General features: G+C 39.7%; 1 non-coding gene across 1 annotated transcript; it reads right to left on the bottom strand.

The window, feature by feature from the left end:
• Positions 1-17,681: 17,681 nt before the first annotated feature.
• Positions 17,682-17,760, bottom strand: TRNAV-CAC (transfer RNA valine (anticodon CAC)). Its single transcript is given in 2 exon segments — positions 17,682-17,717; positions 17,724-17,760. It is a non-coding gene; the product is annotated as a tRNA-Val (tRNA).
• Between the last annotated feature and the right edge of the window lie 749 nt (positions 17,761-18,509).

Here is an 18,509-nt window from a genome sequence, read left to right as displayed (position 1 = left end):
CATATAAAATTATTTTTTGTGAACATACTTTACATTTCTCTGGGATACCCAGGAGTTGGATTACTTGGTTGTATGGTAGCTACACATTTAGCTTTATAAGAAACTGCCAAATCATTTTCCAGAGTAAATGTACCACTTTACATTCTCACCAAAGGTGTATGAGTGATCCATTTCTCCACATCCTTGTCAGCATTTAGTGTTGTCATTATTTTTATTTTAGTCATTCTAATAGGTGTGTAGGGATATCTCATTGTAATTTTAATTTGTATTTCCCTAATGGCTAATGATGTCAACATCTTTTCATGTATTTATTTGCCATTTCTATATTATTTGGTGAAAATTCTCTTCATGTATTTGCTGATGTTCTAAATGAACTGTCTGCTTTTTTACTTTTGAGTTCGAGAGTTCTTTTCATATTGTACATACTAGTGCTTTGTTTGGATATGTGGCTTGCAAATAGCTTTTCTCTGCCCCTCCTACCAGGGTCCTTTACAGGGTAAAATTTTTAATTCTGATGAAGCCCAATTTATCAATTTTTTTGTTTTATATAGATCATACTTTTGGTGTCAAATCTAAGAACATATTGCCAAGTCCTAGATACCAAAGATTTTCTCCTATGCTTTTTTCCTAAGAGTTTTATCATTTTACATTTAAGTCATTATCCATTTTGAGTTATTTTTTATATAAGGCATAAGACTTTTCTCAAATTTCTTTTCTTCTCATTTATTTATTTATTTATTTATGGCCTATGGATGTCCACTTGCTCCAGCATGATTTGTTTTGCTATCTTTCCTCCATAGAATTGTTTCTGCATCTTTGTCAAGAAACAGTTGGGCATATTTGTGTAGGTCTATTTCTGGATTCTCTATTTTGTTCCATTGATCTATGTGTTTGTCCCTCTGCCAATATCATATAGTCTTGGTTACTTTCATTATATAATGTCTAGAAATTAGGTAGTTGGTTCCTCCCACTTTATTCTTCAAAAAAAAATTTTAGCTATTGTAGTTTCTTCACCTGTCCATATAAATTTTGGAACAATTTTGTCTTGATCTACAAAAAATCTTGCTGGGATTTTGATAGGAATTGTGTTAAACATGTATATCAATAGGAGAGAAATGATACCTTTATTATGTTGAATCTTCTAATCCATGAACATGGTGTGTCCCTATACACATTTTGCTAGATTTACACCTAAGTAAGTGTTGTTGTTTTTTTTGAGCATTTACAAATGGGATTGCATTTTAAATTTTGATTTTCACATGTTCACTGCAACAGGAATGACCTCATTACCATCGGATAATCGTGAAAGTCCTGACGCTCTTTGAGGCCTCCTCTGAGACCTCTCCAGGGAAAGGGAGATGGATGGAATCCCAAGCTCCCTAGTTGACCCTCTGTGACACCACCCCACTCAGAGTGTTGGGTGTCTCATTACAGCCTCACAAGTATGGAAGGCTAGGCTCCCCATTTGGCCTTTGCTGGCATGGGTGGGAGTGAAGCTGTAGTGTTTTCTGTGATGTTTGATAATAACAGTAGAGCTGTTATTATCTAGAAGTTTTCTGTCTTGCCAGATTTCCCTTTTCTTGGTCCGTTGGATATAGTCTTTTGTTGGGGTTTTGTTTTGTTTCAGTCTGTCTATTTAGCATTTCTAAGCTACTCGCTGCTTCAGCTCCAAGTTCGGGCATATGAGACAAAAAGAAAACCCAGGGAACTCACCACTGTATTATTCTTTGTGTCCCCAAGTCTTTAGCTGTTTTGCCTTTTTCTCTGTAATTTCCAGAGTCTTCTGATGTGTTGGAAAAACACATCTACTCCTTCTCCCTGGAAGTGAAACTAACATTTTCAACATAAATAAGATGTTGTCCACAGAGAAGCAGGTTGGGCTAATGAGGATTGAGATGGTAGAAACAGATTTGAAACTAGCTTTCAAAAATAGTAAATGAGGAGAGTAAGAAAGAAGAGGAGAAATGAGAGGGGGAAAAAAGGAAGGCACTTCTAGGAGGACATGAGGCTGGGAATCTCTAGGATGTGAGCAGACCAGCTTGACTAGAATGGCGAGTTCATACTTGAGTAGAGCAGAGATGATAATAAGAGACTATTACGTTTGTTTGGTACTTAGTACCTTTCATGCATTCAGCTAAGAACTTGAGATATATTGTCTTATTTACTCATAATTCTTTGAGGTGACTTGCATTTTTCAGATGAGTAAAATGAAGCTCAGAGAAATAACATAATGCATCCAAGATCACATATTTAGTAAACAGTGAAGCCTGAATTGAACTCATGTCTTTTTAATGCCATAGAGCATGTTTATAATCACTAGGTCTTACTGCATGATAAGAGAGCACTCACATTATGAGCTCCTGGAAATCCAAGGAATGAGTTTGAAGTCAATTCCTTGGAAGATGAATAAATTGATAAAACTGATGTTAAAGGAGATTGATCTATTAGTGGAAGGCAGACTATACTAAAGCTGGAAAAATGAGCTCACTGCCTAACTATAGAAAGCTTGCTTGTTCATTTTGCATTTAATTCATTCATTCAACAAATGTTTATTACATGCTATATTAGTAAGGATTCCACCAGCGCAACAGAACCAGTAGGATATATCCAGTAGGGGAAAAAGACGGAGAGAGATACACACACATACAAATAAGGTCTTTGCAAGTGTAATAAAGTTAAGATGAAGTTATACTGGATTAGGGTGAGTCCTAAATCCAATGTCCTTATAAGAAGAGGGAGGGCTTCCCTGGTGGCGCAGTGGTTGAGGGTCCGCCTGCCGATGCAGGGGACGCGGGTTCGTGCCCCGGTACGGGAAGATCCCTCATGCCGCGGAGCAGCTGGGCCCGTGAGCCATGGCCGCTGAGCCTGCGCATTCGGAGCCTGTGCTGCGCAACAGGAGAGGCCACAACAGTGAGAGGCTCGCGTACCGCAAAAAAAAAAAAAAGAAGAGGGAAATTTGGACACAGATAGAGACACTGGGGAGAAGGCCATGTGAAAATGGAGGCAGAGATTCCAGTGATGCATCTATAAGCCAAGGTGTGTGAAGAATTGGCAGCGACCACCAGAAGTTAGAAGAGGCAAAGAAGGATTCTTCCCAAGAGTCTTTGGAGGGAGCATGGCTCTGTCAACAATTTGGTTTTGGATTTCTGGCCTCCAGAACTGTGGGAGAATAAATTTCTGTTGTTTTAAGGCACATAATATGTGGTAATTTGTTACAGCATCCCTAGGAAACTAATACAGGAACTAGGTTCAGTGAGCAGAGTGAAGGGTGGATGAAGATCCAGAAATGGAGACAAAACTAAAAACTAGGAATGAGGTGGAATTGGCTAGAGCAGGTCAGGGGAGATGTAATGAATCTTCTTGGTAAAGAAATAGAACTACAGTGTCTGTGCCTTGCATTATTGTCCTGGCATGTGAGTTTGACAGAATGACTTAAGGCCAAAAGGTCAGAGAAATCAAGGACATAAGCATTTTGGAAGATACATATTTAATATCCATTAGTAGACCTGTCTTAGGGGAAAAGTGTAGGGAAATTAAGACAGAGGGATGACTGATCCTTAGGATTAATTAAACTTACAAAAAGGAAGGGGAGCCATCAGAGGAGAGCGAGAAGGGATCATGAAAGAGATGGGTAAATAGTAGTGATTTACTACCATGTGAGATGAGGAAAGAAAGGACAAGGGCATCTGTTAACTAGACCACAAGCACCTTGAGAGCAGTGTCTTTGTACTTTCAGTAGCTACAAGAGTGCCTGGTCCAGAGTAGGCGTTTAACAAATATTTACCAAATTAATAAAGAGCCATTTTCTAATACAGGAGAAAACGAGAATGAAGATAAAAAAAGGGTATATGATTTAAGCAAATAGGAGACCCTAAAATCCCAATTAAAAACGAATCTACTGGGCTTCCTTGGTGGTGCAGTGGTTGAGAGTCCGCCTGCCGATGCAGGGGACACGGGTTCGTGCCCCGGTCCGGGAAGATCCCACATGCCGCGGAGCGGCTGGGCCCGTGAGCCATGGCCGCTGAGCCTGCGCGTCCGGAGCCTCTGTTCCGCAGCGGGAGAGGCCACAACAGTGAGAGGCCCGCATACCGCAAAAAAAAAAAAAAAAAAAAAAAAAAACGAATCTACTGATTCTTGTCATGCTAGAAGTCAGAGAAAACTAAAAAATTATGTAGTCCACCTCTTCATTTTACAGATGAGGAAACTGAGGTCCAGAGAGATTGCTTTTGTGACTCTTGGCTTTTTTGAACCGAAGGTGCCTTCTGTAACTGGCAGGTGATTTTGTGTTGCAGCTGATACTAACTCCTTTCAATCATCAAGTTTCTAGTTAATTTTTTTTCCTATCCTTCAATGAAAGTATCAGTCAAGCTTAGTTGTTAAAAGCAAAACTGAGAATTTGGCAGCTACAGAGCTAAAATATGAAAGCTCTGATTAGAGAAAGGAACGATAAAGGGTGAATTTCATGATAGTAATTTGAGGTCACCAGCTAGAACCCAGACTCCCTTCGGAGGATGGATAAGGTCACGTGCAGGGTATTTAACATAACTCTTAGGGCTTGGAGATGAGGACAGCAGGTCTAGAACTACTAGAGTTTCCAATCAGAAAATGGACTTTAACAACAATTAAATTCATCCCAAATTAGATGTTTTCATGACTCCTCTCTGACATCCTTGCTGGGACTTGCCAAAGTCCCTGCTGCCAAGCAGATGACTGTGGCTGGGCCCCACAGGGGACCATTAGAGAGCAGGACCTGTAGTGGCAGCGAGAGGACACAAACCCAAAACCACCAAAGAAAACAGCTCTCAGCTGAGAAAACCCTGCTAACACAGGTAGGGCTTCTGGAGCCTAACTGCAAAGCCTGTTTATTAACTTGCTAAGAAAGAATTAAAACAATCCTTTGAAATACTGATCATCTCTCAAGGTATATTTCTGGTCTCCTAAGATTGACTCATCTATTCCTCCACCTTTTTTTCTTTCTTTAGTTTTTACATCCGGGAGGATAGGATGTTCCACTCCAGTACAAACCTGCAGTGACTGAGTGATCTGACTAATCAGACACTAAAATAGGTTCTGCTTAGAAAGCAGCTCTAGATTGGAGGCTATCATCCCAATCTTATTTCAATCAAGAATTTCAATTGATTTTGTTTTGAATTTCAGTTTCTTTGATTGGAGATTTTGAAAAAGAACAAGAAACAATAAAAAATAGGCTTGTGGGGTGTGCTCAGGCTGACCATCTGCCGGAGAAGGCAGCCAGCTTTCTGCATCCCGGTGGCTCCAACAACGTAGGGCTCTGAGGCCTTGAGGAAGGAAAGGAAAGTGCTGATGAAGGGTTTTCTAAGACTACTCATTAAATGAGTTGGTTGGAGGATAAAAATCTCTACATGTAACAAAGTAAAGAACTGCCTCAGGAAGTACCAAAAATTCAGTTAGGTACACATGCCAAAAACATATACAATATTATATTCTATTTTTAAACTTTTTTTTTTGCAGAATAAGGTATGCAAATAAGAAGATAACAGGCAATTATCAAATTCACTCATTTGACACCAATCCTATGCCAATACAGGGCTCTTGACTTTTGCATTTCTGGATGTCTCAAGATTAAAACCAATTTGAATCTCCTATTTTGTACTTTGTGTTTGAAGATATCATTCAAGTACTTAGAAGTAACTTCTAAGTGGTTGAGAGTCCGCCTGCCGCTGCAGGGGACACGGGTTCGTGCCCCGGTCCGGGAAGATCCCACATGCCGCGGAGCGGCTGGGCCCGTGAGCCATGGCCACTGAGCCTGCGCATCCGGAGCCTGTGCTCCGCAACGGGAGAGGCCACAGCAGGGAGAGGCCTGCGTATCACATAAAAACAAAAAAAGAAAAAAAGAAAAGAAGTAACTTCTGACTGAGACATAACACAGAGATAAAAAATAAAAACAATGATAATTTTTATTGAAAGTCACCAACAACTATTTCAATGACTAACTGGAAAAGACAGAAACAAGAAATCTGTCTGATTTAAGAAAATGTACTCTCTCCTAAGTAAAAAGCAGAATGAGACACATTCAACTAGTCAAAACACCTGGAAACACCTGAATCCATCTTTCTGACCCCAAGGGCAACTGCCACATTTATCACCAACAGAATCCTTAATATAATAAAAAGTGACTTATTGTTCCCAGTTAGAAATGTCGCATGAAATAATGGAATGATAAGGCCATTCAGGAGAAATCAAAATTGACTGGTAGATTTACAATAGCTATCAGGCTTAATTTTCAATATGTAACCGAGCAGGACCCTGTGTGGCCTTCCCAGGACAGACCTCTCCCCATGTCCTCTGTCTGCCTCTTGTCTGTAGAAAAACTAGCCTCCTAGGCCTTCCCTGAGTTCCAAAGAATAAATTTAATCAGAGTAATGAGAAAATTCAGAAAGAAAGGAAAATAGTCAAGGAAGAAAAAGTAATAATAATTTAGTTATTAAACAAAGTAAAAGACGTTTAGGTCCTCCTCAAGGGCTATAGATAATATTCTGAGCCATATCCTTTGAGCTGTTTTGCAGATACTAAAACCCTCACCAGGTGGGAAAAGTTAACTGTATGCTGACCACCAGCAGGTAGACCCCAGACCGGTTGGAACATAGATAATGTTGACTCCCAATTACCTCACCATCAACTAATCAGAAGAATGTCCACGAGCTGATCACATATGCCCCCAGCCCCACTTCCTCACCCTGTCTTTAAAAAACTTTCCATGAAAGCCATCAGGGAGTTTGGGCCTTTTGAACATTAGCTTAGTGCCAGTAGACTGGCTTTACTGCTTGACAGATAAGCCGACCCGTTTGACTCGGTAACAAATATGTAGCTATAAGGAGACCACTGATATTTGTCATTTAAATGAAGGACTAAATTATGTTTAATGTGGTTTATTTTCCTTGATTTTGCTTGATTCATCCTAACACATACAATCGTAGCATTTGTTATACGTCCTACAGAAAGCACCAATTCATTGTTTGTTGAGAAAAGATTTGAAATGCTCAGTAGCCTGGAGCTGAAAAGGCTAATCAGTTTTTACAAATCAAAATAATACCTTGTAAAGCTAAATAGCATGTGTCTTCACAGTTGAATTGTATCAGATTCTATAACACAAGAAACAGAACATTGCTGGCCTGCTAGATACCTCATCTGAGCTTTAGGCAAATCACTTCAACTAGGATCTATGGTTCTTCAATAACAAAGAGAAGTCAAGCATATACAAAGAGGAATGCATGTTTCAAGAATGTGTCTCTGGCATTTAATCCACTAAATTATCTCATAAAGTGTTTCTTTGCTGTTTTTTTTTTTTTAAGAAATTAGCTCTTTTTTGGGGGCGGGGGTCTTTATTGAATTTGTTACAATATTGCTTCTGTTTTATGTTTTGATTTTTTGGCTGCAAGGCATGTGGGATCTCAGCTCCCCGACCAGGGATCGAACCCGCACACCTTGCATTGGAAGGCGAACTCTTAACCACTGGACCGCCAGGGAAGTGCCTCTTTGCTGTCTTAAGTAGGTGCTTTGGGGATTCATCAGTGTGATTTGTGGATATTTGAAGCAATGCAGGAAATGCCAGAAAGTGCCCTGATTACCTGTAGATGTTTTTCTTGCCTCTGAAGTGAAGATTACACTCACAAAATAAGGTTTAAATTAGACCCTTCTCTCCCCTCTCTACTGCTGTGTTCTCTGCCCCCAAATCATCTGCTCCAGCCCTAGTTTTGTGCCTACATCACTCCAGCCTTGGCATCGGCTTACCTGTGTTGTCACTCTAGATCACCACACTGCACATACAAGGGGGTACCTGCAGCTCACCTTCAACGACCAGTTGTTGGGTGGAATAGGAGTATCTCAGGATGTCTGAAGCTCTTAGACCAGTGCTCTGAGCATACTCCTGTTTCTACAACGTTAGCGCCCCAACCTCTAACCCTGGTTCAAAGCAGCCTTCATTCCCAAAATGACAGTGGCAAGACTACTGAGCTGAATAAAGAATTCAGTCCCAGACCTATGGCCCATCAGCTGCAGGAAACCCTCATTTCCTATGCTACCACAGCTCCCTGTGTATGACTTTTAGAGTGCACTTTTTTTTATCAGTTTTATTGATACATAATTGATGTATAATAAATTTCACAAATTTAAACTATAGAATTTGATAAATTTTGTCTGACATATACATCTGTGAAACTGTCACCATAGTTAAAATCATAAACAAATTTATCACCTCAGGCCCTCCCCACCTCCCTGCACTGACAACAACTGATCCACTTTTTGTCACCATAGATTAGTCTGCATTTTCTAGAATTCTATATAAATGGAATTATGAAGTGTGTACCATTTTTTTTGGAGGGGGGCGTCTGGCCTCTTTCACTCAGAGTAAATATTCTGAGTTTCATCCACATCATAGTATATATCAATAGTTGGTTTCTTTTTATTTCTGAGTAGTATTCCATTGTATGGATATGCCATAATTTGTTAATGCATTTACCTGTTGAGAAACATTGTTGTTTCCAGTTTGGAACTATATGCTATGAATATTCATGTACTAGTCTTTTTTATGGGTGTATACTTTCATTTCCCTATAAGTGGGATGGCTGGATCATATGGTGTATATTTAACATTTTTAAGAAACTGCCATTGTTTTCCAAATTGATTATGCCATTTGGTGTGATCAGCCTATTAGTCCCTATGGCTGCTGAAACAAATTACCATGAATCTGGTGACTTAAAGCAACAGAAATTTATTCTCTCACAGCTCTAGAGGCCAAAAGTCCAAAATCAGTATCACTGGGTTGAAATCAAGTATTAGTGGGGCCACATTCCCTTGTAAGAGAGAATCTGTTTCATGCCTTTTCCAGCTTCTGGTGGTTGCCTGCATTCCTTGACCTGTGGCTGCATCATCCTGGTCTCTGCTTCTGTGATCACATTGCTTCCTCCTCTTCTGTCTGTGAAATCTCCCTCTGCCTCTCTCTTATAAAAACACTCATGATGGCATTCAGGGTCCACCCATTCAGGGTCCATAATATTCTCAGGATTAGACTGTTAACTCAGTCACATCTCCAAAGACACCCTTCCCCCTTTTGGGCCATGTAAGGCAACAGTCTCAGGTTCCATGAATTAGAATGTGGATAGCTTTGGTCAGGGGGCATTTTTCAGCCCACCACAGACAGTCTTTTTAATTTTAGTCATTTTAACAGGTTTGTAGTAATATCACAATATGGTTTTAATTTGCATTTTTCTGATGGCTAATGATATTGAGCATCTTTTCATGTGTTTAGTTATATTTATATATCTTCTTTGGTGAAGTATGTGTTCAAATATTTTGCCCATTTTGGTTTTTTTGCCCATTTTTAAGTTGGATTGTTCATTTTCTTATTTTTGAGCTTTGAGATTTCTTTATATATTCTGCAAGGAAGTTCTTTATCAGCTATATAATTTATAGCATTTCTTCCTATATGTGGTTTGTTTCTCATTCTCTTTATATATATATATATATATATATATATATTTATTTAATTTATTTATTTTGAGCTGTGTTGGGTCTTCATTGCTCTGTGTGGGCTTTCTCTAGTTGTGGCAAGTGGGGGCTACTCTTCATTGTGGTGCGAAGGCTTCTCATTGCAGTGGCTTCTCTTGTTGTGGAGCACAGGCTCTAGGCATGTGGGCTTCAGTTGTTGTGGCTCTCAGGCTCTAGAGCGCAGGCTCAGTAGTTGTGGTGCACGGACTTAGTTGCTTGGCGGCATGTGGGACCTTCCTGGACCAGGGCTTAAACCCGTGTCCTGCATTGGCAGATGGATTCTTAACCACTGCACCACCAGGGAAGCCCTCTTTCTCATTCTCTTTGACAGCATTTCTTTCTTTCTTTTTTTTTTTTTTATTTTTTGGCTGCTTTGGGTCTTTGTTGCTGCACTCGGGCTTTCTGGCTTTCTCTAGTTGCGGTGAGCTGGGGCTACTCTTCTGGGGGCTACTCTTCATTGCAGTGCACAGACTTCTCATTGTGGTGGCTTCTCTTGTTGCGGAGCATGGGCTCTAGGCACGCGGGCTTCAGTTGTTGTGGTGCACGGGCTTAGTAGCTGTGCCTTGCAGGCTCTAGAGTGCAGGCTCAGTAGTTGTGGCGCACGGGCTTAGTTGCTCCTTGGCATGTGGGATCTTCCCAGGCCAGGGATAGAGCCCATGTCTGCTGCACGGGCGGGCAGATTCTTTTTTTTTTTTTAATAGATCTTTACTGGAGTATAATTGCTTCACAATACTGTTAGTTTCTGTTGCACAACAAAGTGAATCAGCCATATGCATAAACATGTCCTCATATCCCCTCCCTCTTGAGCCTCCCTATCCCACCCCTCTAGGTCATCACAAAGCACCGAACCTATCTCCTTGTGCTGTGCTGCTGCTTCCCACCAGCCAACTATTTTACATTCGGTAGTGTATATATGTCGATGCTACTCTCACTTCGCCCCAGCTTCACCCTCCCACCCCATGTCCTCAAGTTCACTCTCTATGTCTCCCTCTTTATTCGGCAGGTGGATTCTTAACCACTGTGCCACCAGGGAAGTCCCAACAGCATTTCTTGATTTGTATCATAATTCATCCCTTTTAGACCTTCTGGACTGGACCCCTTAAGGGCATGGACTATAAACTATTCCTTCTATGTCCTCAGCACCCATTACAATGCCTGACATGTAAAAGATCTTCATTGAATATTTACTGTTCTTCTCTTCATTGCTCATCCTTTTCATAAGGTCACATTTAAAAAGCAAAATTTCTCATATTATTAACATAATTTCAGTGTGGTCTATTTAGGATGTAGTTTATTTAATTTATTTTTTATTGAGATATAATTTACAAGTTATAAAAATTCACCCTCTTAAAGTGTACAATTCAGTGGTTGTTAGTATATTTATAAGGTTGGGCAACCATCACCACTGTCTAATTCCAGAACATTTTCATCACCACGAAAAGAAACTCCATGCCCATTAGTATCACATCCCATTCCCTTCTCCCCCCTCCACCCTCCATGATCCCTGGCAACCATTAATCTACTTTCTGTCTCTATGGTGTTGCCTATTCTGGACATGTCATATAAATGAAGTCCCATGATCACCATCTGCAAGCTGGAGACCCAGGAAAGCCAATGGTGTAGTTCAGTCTGAATCCAAAGAACTGAGAACCAGGGGAGTCAATGGTGCAATTCCCAGTCCAAGGGCAAGAGAAGACCGATGTTTCAGCTCATCCAGTCAGGCAGAAAAGCAAAGTCTTCCTTCCTCTGCCTTCTTTTTCTGTTCAGGCCCTCAGTAGATTGGATGATGTGCACCCACATTGGGGAGGGCAATCTGCTTTACTGTCTACCAGTTCAGATGCTAATCTCACAGACACATGTAGAAATAATGTCTAGCCAAGTATCTAGGCACCTCCTGATCCAGTCAAGTTAACGCATAAAATTAGCTATCATAAAGATCATCCACATTGTATCATGTATTAGTATGTCATCCCTTTTTATGATTAAATAATATTCCATTATATGCATATACCGCATTTTGTTTATCCATCCATCGGTGGTTGGAAATTTGAGCTGTTTCAGCTTTTTAGCTACTATGCATAATGATGCTATCAACATTCATGTAAAATTTTTTGGTTTAATATATGTTTTTAATTCTCTTGGGCATATACCTAGAAGTGGAATTGTTGGGTTGTACGGTAATGCTATGCTAAACGTTTTGAGGACCTTCCAACTGTTTTCCAAAGTGGCTGTACCATTTTACATTACCATCAGGAATGTATGAGGGGGTCCTATTTTCCCACATTCTCTCCAACATTTATTATTACCTGTCTTTTTTATCATGGCCATCCTAGTGGGTATGAAATGGTTTTGCTTTGCATTTCTCTAATGACTAATGATGTTGGCATCTTTTCACTTGTTTATTGGTTAATAGCTGATTTAAAGTCTATGGTATGTCTGGTGATTTCAACATCTGAACTTCCCCAGGGACCATTCCTATTACATTGTATTTGCTATTTTCTTTCCTGTTTAAAGGGCCATATTTTGTTTCTTGGCACACTTGTAGTTTTTTTGTTAAAAACTGGACATTTAAATAATAAATTGTGGCAACTCTGAAAATCAGATTCTCTCCCCTTCCCAGCATTTGTTGTTGTTGCTGGTGGTTGTTGTTTGTTTGTTTTAGTGGCTTTTCTGAACAATAAATTCTGTATTCTTTGTTGTGTGAGGTTGCTGAAGTCTCTGCTCAGTTAACTTAGTGGTCAGGTAATCACTGGGCAGAGATTTCCTTAGATGGCTGGAACCAGTGTATCTCCCAGTCTTTGCCGAAGGGCTCTGTGTACATGTTGGAGCATGCCTTCAACATTCATTCAGGAAGTTAACAACTCTGCCTTAGCTTCCACTTTCTATTGTGTGGGCCCTCAAGGTCATCCAGAGCTGAGAGCTAAGGACCTCCTCAGGTCTTTCCACAGCGTGCATGGAGTTCTGGGCATACATAGCCCCATACATACACTTGACTTTCTAGATTCTTAGGAATATGTCAGAGCTTTCAAAGTCCCTGTGGACATCTTATGCCCCATATTTTCCTTTAAAGCTTTTTTGGTTAGCGTATTGTTTATCCCAACTTTATTTGTCACTCCTGTCAACCAGAGAGTTAAACAATTGCCACTAATTGTTTGGCCAAACACCCCTGTGGAAAATGCTTTTCCCACTAGATGAACTCCACGCTGAGTCATGTCAAATATAGACAGCCTTGCAAGTAGGGTCTTCCAGGAACCACCAGGCAAGTCAAAGGATGATAATTCTCTGGAAATGAGGCTTTGAAGGGCGTCTAACTCCATTCAGCAACTTCCAGTGGTTGCCAGGTTACCAATTTTTGAGATGATTGCAGGCTGTTTGTTTTCAAGGCAGTATGGAGCTAGAGAAGGGGGTTGGAAGAGGGCAAGTTAAAATGCCACAAATCTCACTGTTTTTGCTGAGATTGAGCCATTTTTTCCTGAATAAACACTCCTCAGATTGCTGCAAGGCTTGGGGTTTATATCTAGAGTTCTGAAAAAGTGAACTGAAAATTTTTAGCAGTTTTCTTCTTCCTTTTATAAAGAATTCGTGGTGGTCCTTACTCTGCCATTTTCTCTAACATTACTCCTCTGTAGCTTATTTAAGGTGACATATTTTGCCACTCAAATGGTTGTATCCAATTACCATATTTTTGCATGGCTAACTCCTACAAATCCTTAGGACTCAGCTCAAGAGCCCCTTCCTTGAGCAATGGAACACTTTCCGTAAATTAAATCAGATGCAGAAGCTGATTAAGGGAATCAGATGCCGTCCCAGCTGCTCTTGTTCAATGAGTGAATGAGGAGAACTGGATCTATGCCAAGTCAGCATTCACTTTTCCCAGTTCCCCCCACCTCCTCCCTATAGTAGCCCTTGAAGCACTGCCTCTGAGAGCCTGAGGCTCTGCAGATCATAGCATGAAATTCTAAAGCAGAGGAATTCTTGGGGGGATTTCAGAAAGCAGATTCAAGCAGCAGGCTGTCAGTTGGGCTGGCTAACGTCAAAATCCTTTCTAACCAGAAATTATATGTTTTCTTGAATGAAAAGAATGAACAATTACTCCGATGATTCACTAACAAGGCCATTGTATTTTTTTTACAAAATTATAGAAATATGTAAATTACTGATACGTGCCCCCCGCCAAAGAAAATTCACTACCTATTAGAAATATGAATATAAGAAAAGTCTTCTTAATCTATTATGGAGATTCTTGTAGAGAAATGTTGGCTAAGAATTTTGAAGACCATTGGCACAGGTATATTGATACTACCACTGCCTTGGATCATATCTAAGTTTTTCAAATTAGACAATTAGTATGAATCAACCTGAACATCCCCTGGGACATGTGAGTCCTATTTTGGAGACCATAGTGTTAAATTTTTTTTAATGGGCTATAATGTTATTTCTAAGTGGATTTAGAGCATTTTTAATGTACAGAATTAAGAAAATCGGACATTTATTGGTTTTATATAACATAATGCATTTATAGACTGGTGTAATATGTTGTGGAAAGAAAAAACTGTTGGGAAACTAATACCAATAAATAGTGGTTGATTATGGTACTGCTGATATTTTAAACAGCTCTCTTTTAGGACTTCCCTGGTGGTCCAGTGGTTGGGACTCCGTGCTTCCACTGCAGGAGGCGCGGGTTCCACCCCTGGTTGGGGAACTAGGATCCCTTATGCCATGCAGCACAGTCAAATAAATAAATAAAAATAAAATCATTGAACAGCTCTCTTCATATACTATTTAGACAAAATAACCAAAAATTTTAGACTTACGGGATTATAATGAAGACAGTCATTCATACCTAAAGTTCTAAAGCAAAGCAAAGAGAAATTGAGGCTGCCCAGTTATCCTGTGAAGTTTGTCATTGAAGACCTCTAGCCTAGGTGACTCAGAGAGAATAAAATGCTCTTCTGGGCTTCCCTGGTGGCGCAGTGGTTGAGAGTCCGCCTGCCGCTGCAGGGGACACGGGTTCGTGACCCGGTCCGGGAAGATCCCACATGCCGCGGAGCGGCGGGGCCCGTGAGCCATGGCCGCTGAGCCTGCGCGTCCGGAGCCTGTGCTCCGCAACGGGAGAGGCCACAACAGTGAGACCGCGTACCGCAAAAAAAAAAAAAAAAGAATAAAATGCTCTTCTTTTAATAACAGATTTTTGCCTGAATAACTCAGACAATTTCATTGATATTTCAATTAGCATTATCCATAAAATCATTTTAAGTAAGAAGTTTTAAAATTAGAACCTCTAACTGAGGCATTCAAAACAAAAGATACAACATTCCAAAGCAAAGTGAAAGTTGGTTGTATGACCATTTTAAAAATAACTTTATATTTTGAAATAGTTCAAGACTTCCAAGAAATTACAAAAATAGTTCAGAGGGTCTCATGCACCCTTCACCAAGCTTTATATAATGTTAATATCTTACATAGCCATTATATATGTCAAAACTAGAATTGCATAACTCTTAAACTCCCCATTCATGTTGAGCCTATAAAAGCATCAAGTTGCTGGAGATCAAAATATAGGATTTTTGAAGGATGATACTTCTTCAGAAAGAACTCTGGGTATACAATGTTCATTGCAGCTCTATTTACAATAGCCAGGACATGGAAGCAACCTAAGTGTCCATTGACAGATGAATGGATAAAGAAGATGTGGCACATATATACAATGGAATATTACTCAGCCATAAAGGGAAACAAAATTGAGTTATTTGTAGTGAGGTGAATGGACCTAGAGACTGTCATACAGAGTGAAGTAAATCAGAAAGATACAAACAAATACCATATGCTAACATACATATATGGAATCTAAAAAAAAAAAAAAAGGTTCTGAAGAACCTAGGGGTAGGATAGGAATAAAGACGCAGATGTAGAGAATGGACTTAAGGACACGGGGAGGGGGAAAGGTAAGCTGGGACGAAGTGAGAGAGTGGCATTGACATATATACACTACCAAGTGTAAAATAGATAGCTAGTGGGAAGCAGCTGCATAGCACAGGGAGATCAGCTGGGTGCTTTGTGACCACCTAGAGGGATGCATACGGAAGGTGGGAGGGAGACGCAAGAGGGAGGAGACATGGGGATATGTGTATATGTATAGCTGATTCACTTTGTTATAAAGCAGAAACTAACACACCACTGTAAAGCAATTACACTCCAATAAAGATGTTTTTAAAATTTAAATAAATAAATAAATCAAAAAACAAACAAACCAACCTCTGGGTATGCTAGGGGTCCCCCCTAATGCTTCATCCACAAGCGACCACAGATCTATAACAAATTTTATTTTCTATTATTTCTAAGAGGCCCTAACTGTCTGGAAAACTATAGGAGAATAAAACCTTAAGGTAACTATATGGGTTTTTGGTTTGGCTTTGGTTTTTTATTTCCTTAAAGCTTGGCAGCTTTTACTATTTTCTAATTCAAGGAGAATATTCAACAACAACAAAAAATTGTCTCTAGGTAACTGTGATACAAGACTTCAAAGGCAAAATTTCTTTTTCTTTAAATCTCTCATGAGCACATCTCTAATGTTATTTCTACTTTTGTAGCTGTCTCATTTTAGCAAAATTGTCATTGAAATCTACTTGGGAGAGAAGGGGAACGGCAGTCATATGCTCAGTGTGGTTTTTATCTGCCTGAACACAGACCAAACGCCTGCAGGTCTGTACCCTGGCAAGTCATACTTTATCACTGAGCATGCCTTTGTACCTCACTTCATGACTCAGTGCTTGACTGGTCCACCTCCTTCCAATTCTGCATCACCCATGTCCTCTCCACTCAGCTGAACCTCTTCTTTTGATCTATCTTTTCAGGTTTGGATTCTTCCTGGGATTTTTGCAATCCCTCAAATCTTAGACTTGGTCCACTAAAAATAGGGCATGTTTAATTCAAAATCCAATACCTTCACTTCATTCCTTTTGGGGAAAAAATTAATCATTTTATTTCTTATGTTAATGTTGTTGATCTTATTTTCAATTCATCTCTGCATTTCCTACTTTACCTAGCAGAGTGCCTTGGACATAATAGGAAATGAGTGAATGTCTAATGAATGGATGGATTCCTTCCATAAAGGAAGGAGCTGAAAGGATGACGAATTAAGGCAATTAGCCAGATAATTAAAACATTTTAAATTAAACATATAGAGTGTCATACAGAGTGAAGTAAGTCAGAAAGAGAAAAACAAATTTCGTATATTAACACATATATGTGGAACCTAGAAAAATGGTACAGATGAACTGGTTTGCAGGGCAGAAATAGAGACACAGATGTAGAGGACAAACGTATGGACACCAAGTGGGGAAAGTGGCGGGGGTGGTGGTGGGGTGGTGGTGTGATGAATTGGGAGATTGGGACTGACATGTATACACTGATGTGTATCAAATGGATGACCAATAAGAAAATAAATTTTTTAAAAAACACATTTTTTTCTAACATTTGGACAGTTCAGCAAGAGTTTTTTTTAATTATACAGATAATTACTTTAATATACCACATCACTCTTTGCACATGTGTGAGACCCAATATTTATATACAAATACAGTCTTACAAAAAGTAGGTAACCCCAGTTGGATTAAAAATCATGTTCATGGAAAATTTCTAAATGAATACAAAAGATACTGTTACCAATAAATATTATTTCTGGAGAGTGAGGAAAGGGAATTTTTTGATCAATGAGGTCACCAGACTTACAATTTTTACAGTGTATGCTTCTGTACTGTTTTTTTAATTAATTTATCTTCTTTCTTTCTTTCTTTCTTTCTTCCTTCCTTCCTTCTGTCCTTCCTTCCTTTCTTTCCTTCTTTCTTTCTTTCTTTCTTCCTTCCTTCCTTCCTTTCCTTCTTTCCTTCTTTCTTTCTTCCTTCCTTCCTTCCTTTCTTTCCTTCCTTCTTTCTTCCTTCCTTCCTCCCTCCCTCCCTCTCTCTCTCTCTCCCTTCCTTCCTTCCTTCCTTCCTTCCTTTCTTTCTTTCTTTCTTTCTTTCTTTCTTTCTTTCTTTCTTTCTTTCTTTCTTTCTTTTCTTTTCTTTTCTTTTCTTTTTTCTTTTCTTTTCTTTTCTTTTCTTTTCTTTTCTTTTCTTTCTTTCCTCTCCCATGCCACACGGCTTGTGGGATCTTAGTTCCCCAGCCAGGGATTGAACCTGGGCCCTCGGCAGTGAAAACGTGAGTGCAGAGTCCTAACCACTGGACCGCCAGGGAATTCCCACTTCTGTACTGTTTTAATTTTTCATGAGCATGTATTACTTTTCAATATTAATTTTTAAGATTATATTAACTAAGCAGAAAGCTAAGCAGAGGTACTGTGGTCCTGAACTTTTGAGCTTATAGCCTTCATTGACTCATAGTGGGGAACACAAAAACAAATGCCTCCAGAGCACAGGCAGGTAATGTAAGTAAGCAAACTGGGCTGCAAATAGATTATGGCAAAGGGGGCAGTGCCTGCTCTGTCTAAAGTGGCCAGGTGCTACCCAATTAGCAACTCTAGCTAATTGCTGCTATGCAGGAATATGGGTCCAATGCTGTCATCACTCAATTTTCAAAGGAAGTTAGAGGTCTGGAAAATTTTTGGTGTAATTTCCTGATTTTTAAATGAAAGCAATTGATTTTAAAATTTTATAGTTTAAGATGTAGACCAAACAAAACATGTCTATGGCCCAGATCCAACCTGTGGGTCACCAGTTTGCAAGCTCTGACTTAGGTAGTAGTTTAGAATAATTTGTTTGTTCTTTTAAAAACAGATGAGATGTTTCAGGAAATTTACTCATCTGTTGCCTGTTTTCCTCCTATCCAAAATAGCAGTCAGTGTTCCAGAGCATACAAAAGGCTTTAGGTATTGCCATGATGACTGAGCTGTTAGGACCCAGAAACTGTCAAGCCTCTGCAGACTTGCTAACTGATTCCCAATCAGCATAGCATTCTGGGGCCAGTCACAAAGAATAAGGTCTCAG

Source organism: Pseudorca crassidens, chromosome 3, assembly GCF_039906515.1.
Source record: "Pseudorca crassidens isolate mPseCra1 chromosome 3, mPseCra1.hap1, whole genome shotgun sequence".
NCBI classification, from domain to species: domain Eukaryota; kingdom Metazoa; phylum Chordata; class Mammalia; order Artiodactyla; family Delphinidae; genus Pseudorca; species Pseudorca crassidens.
The sequence above is the reverse complement of the archived record's forward strand: the minus strand, read 5'-3'. Positions and strand labels throughout refer to the sequence as shown.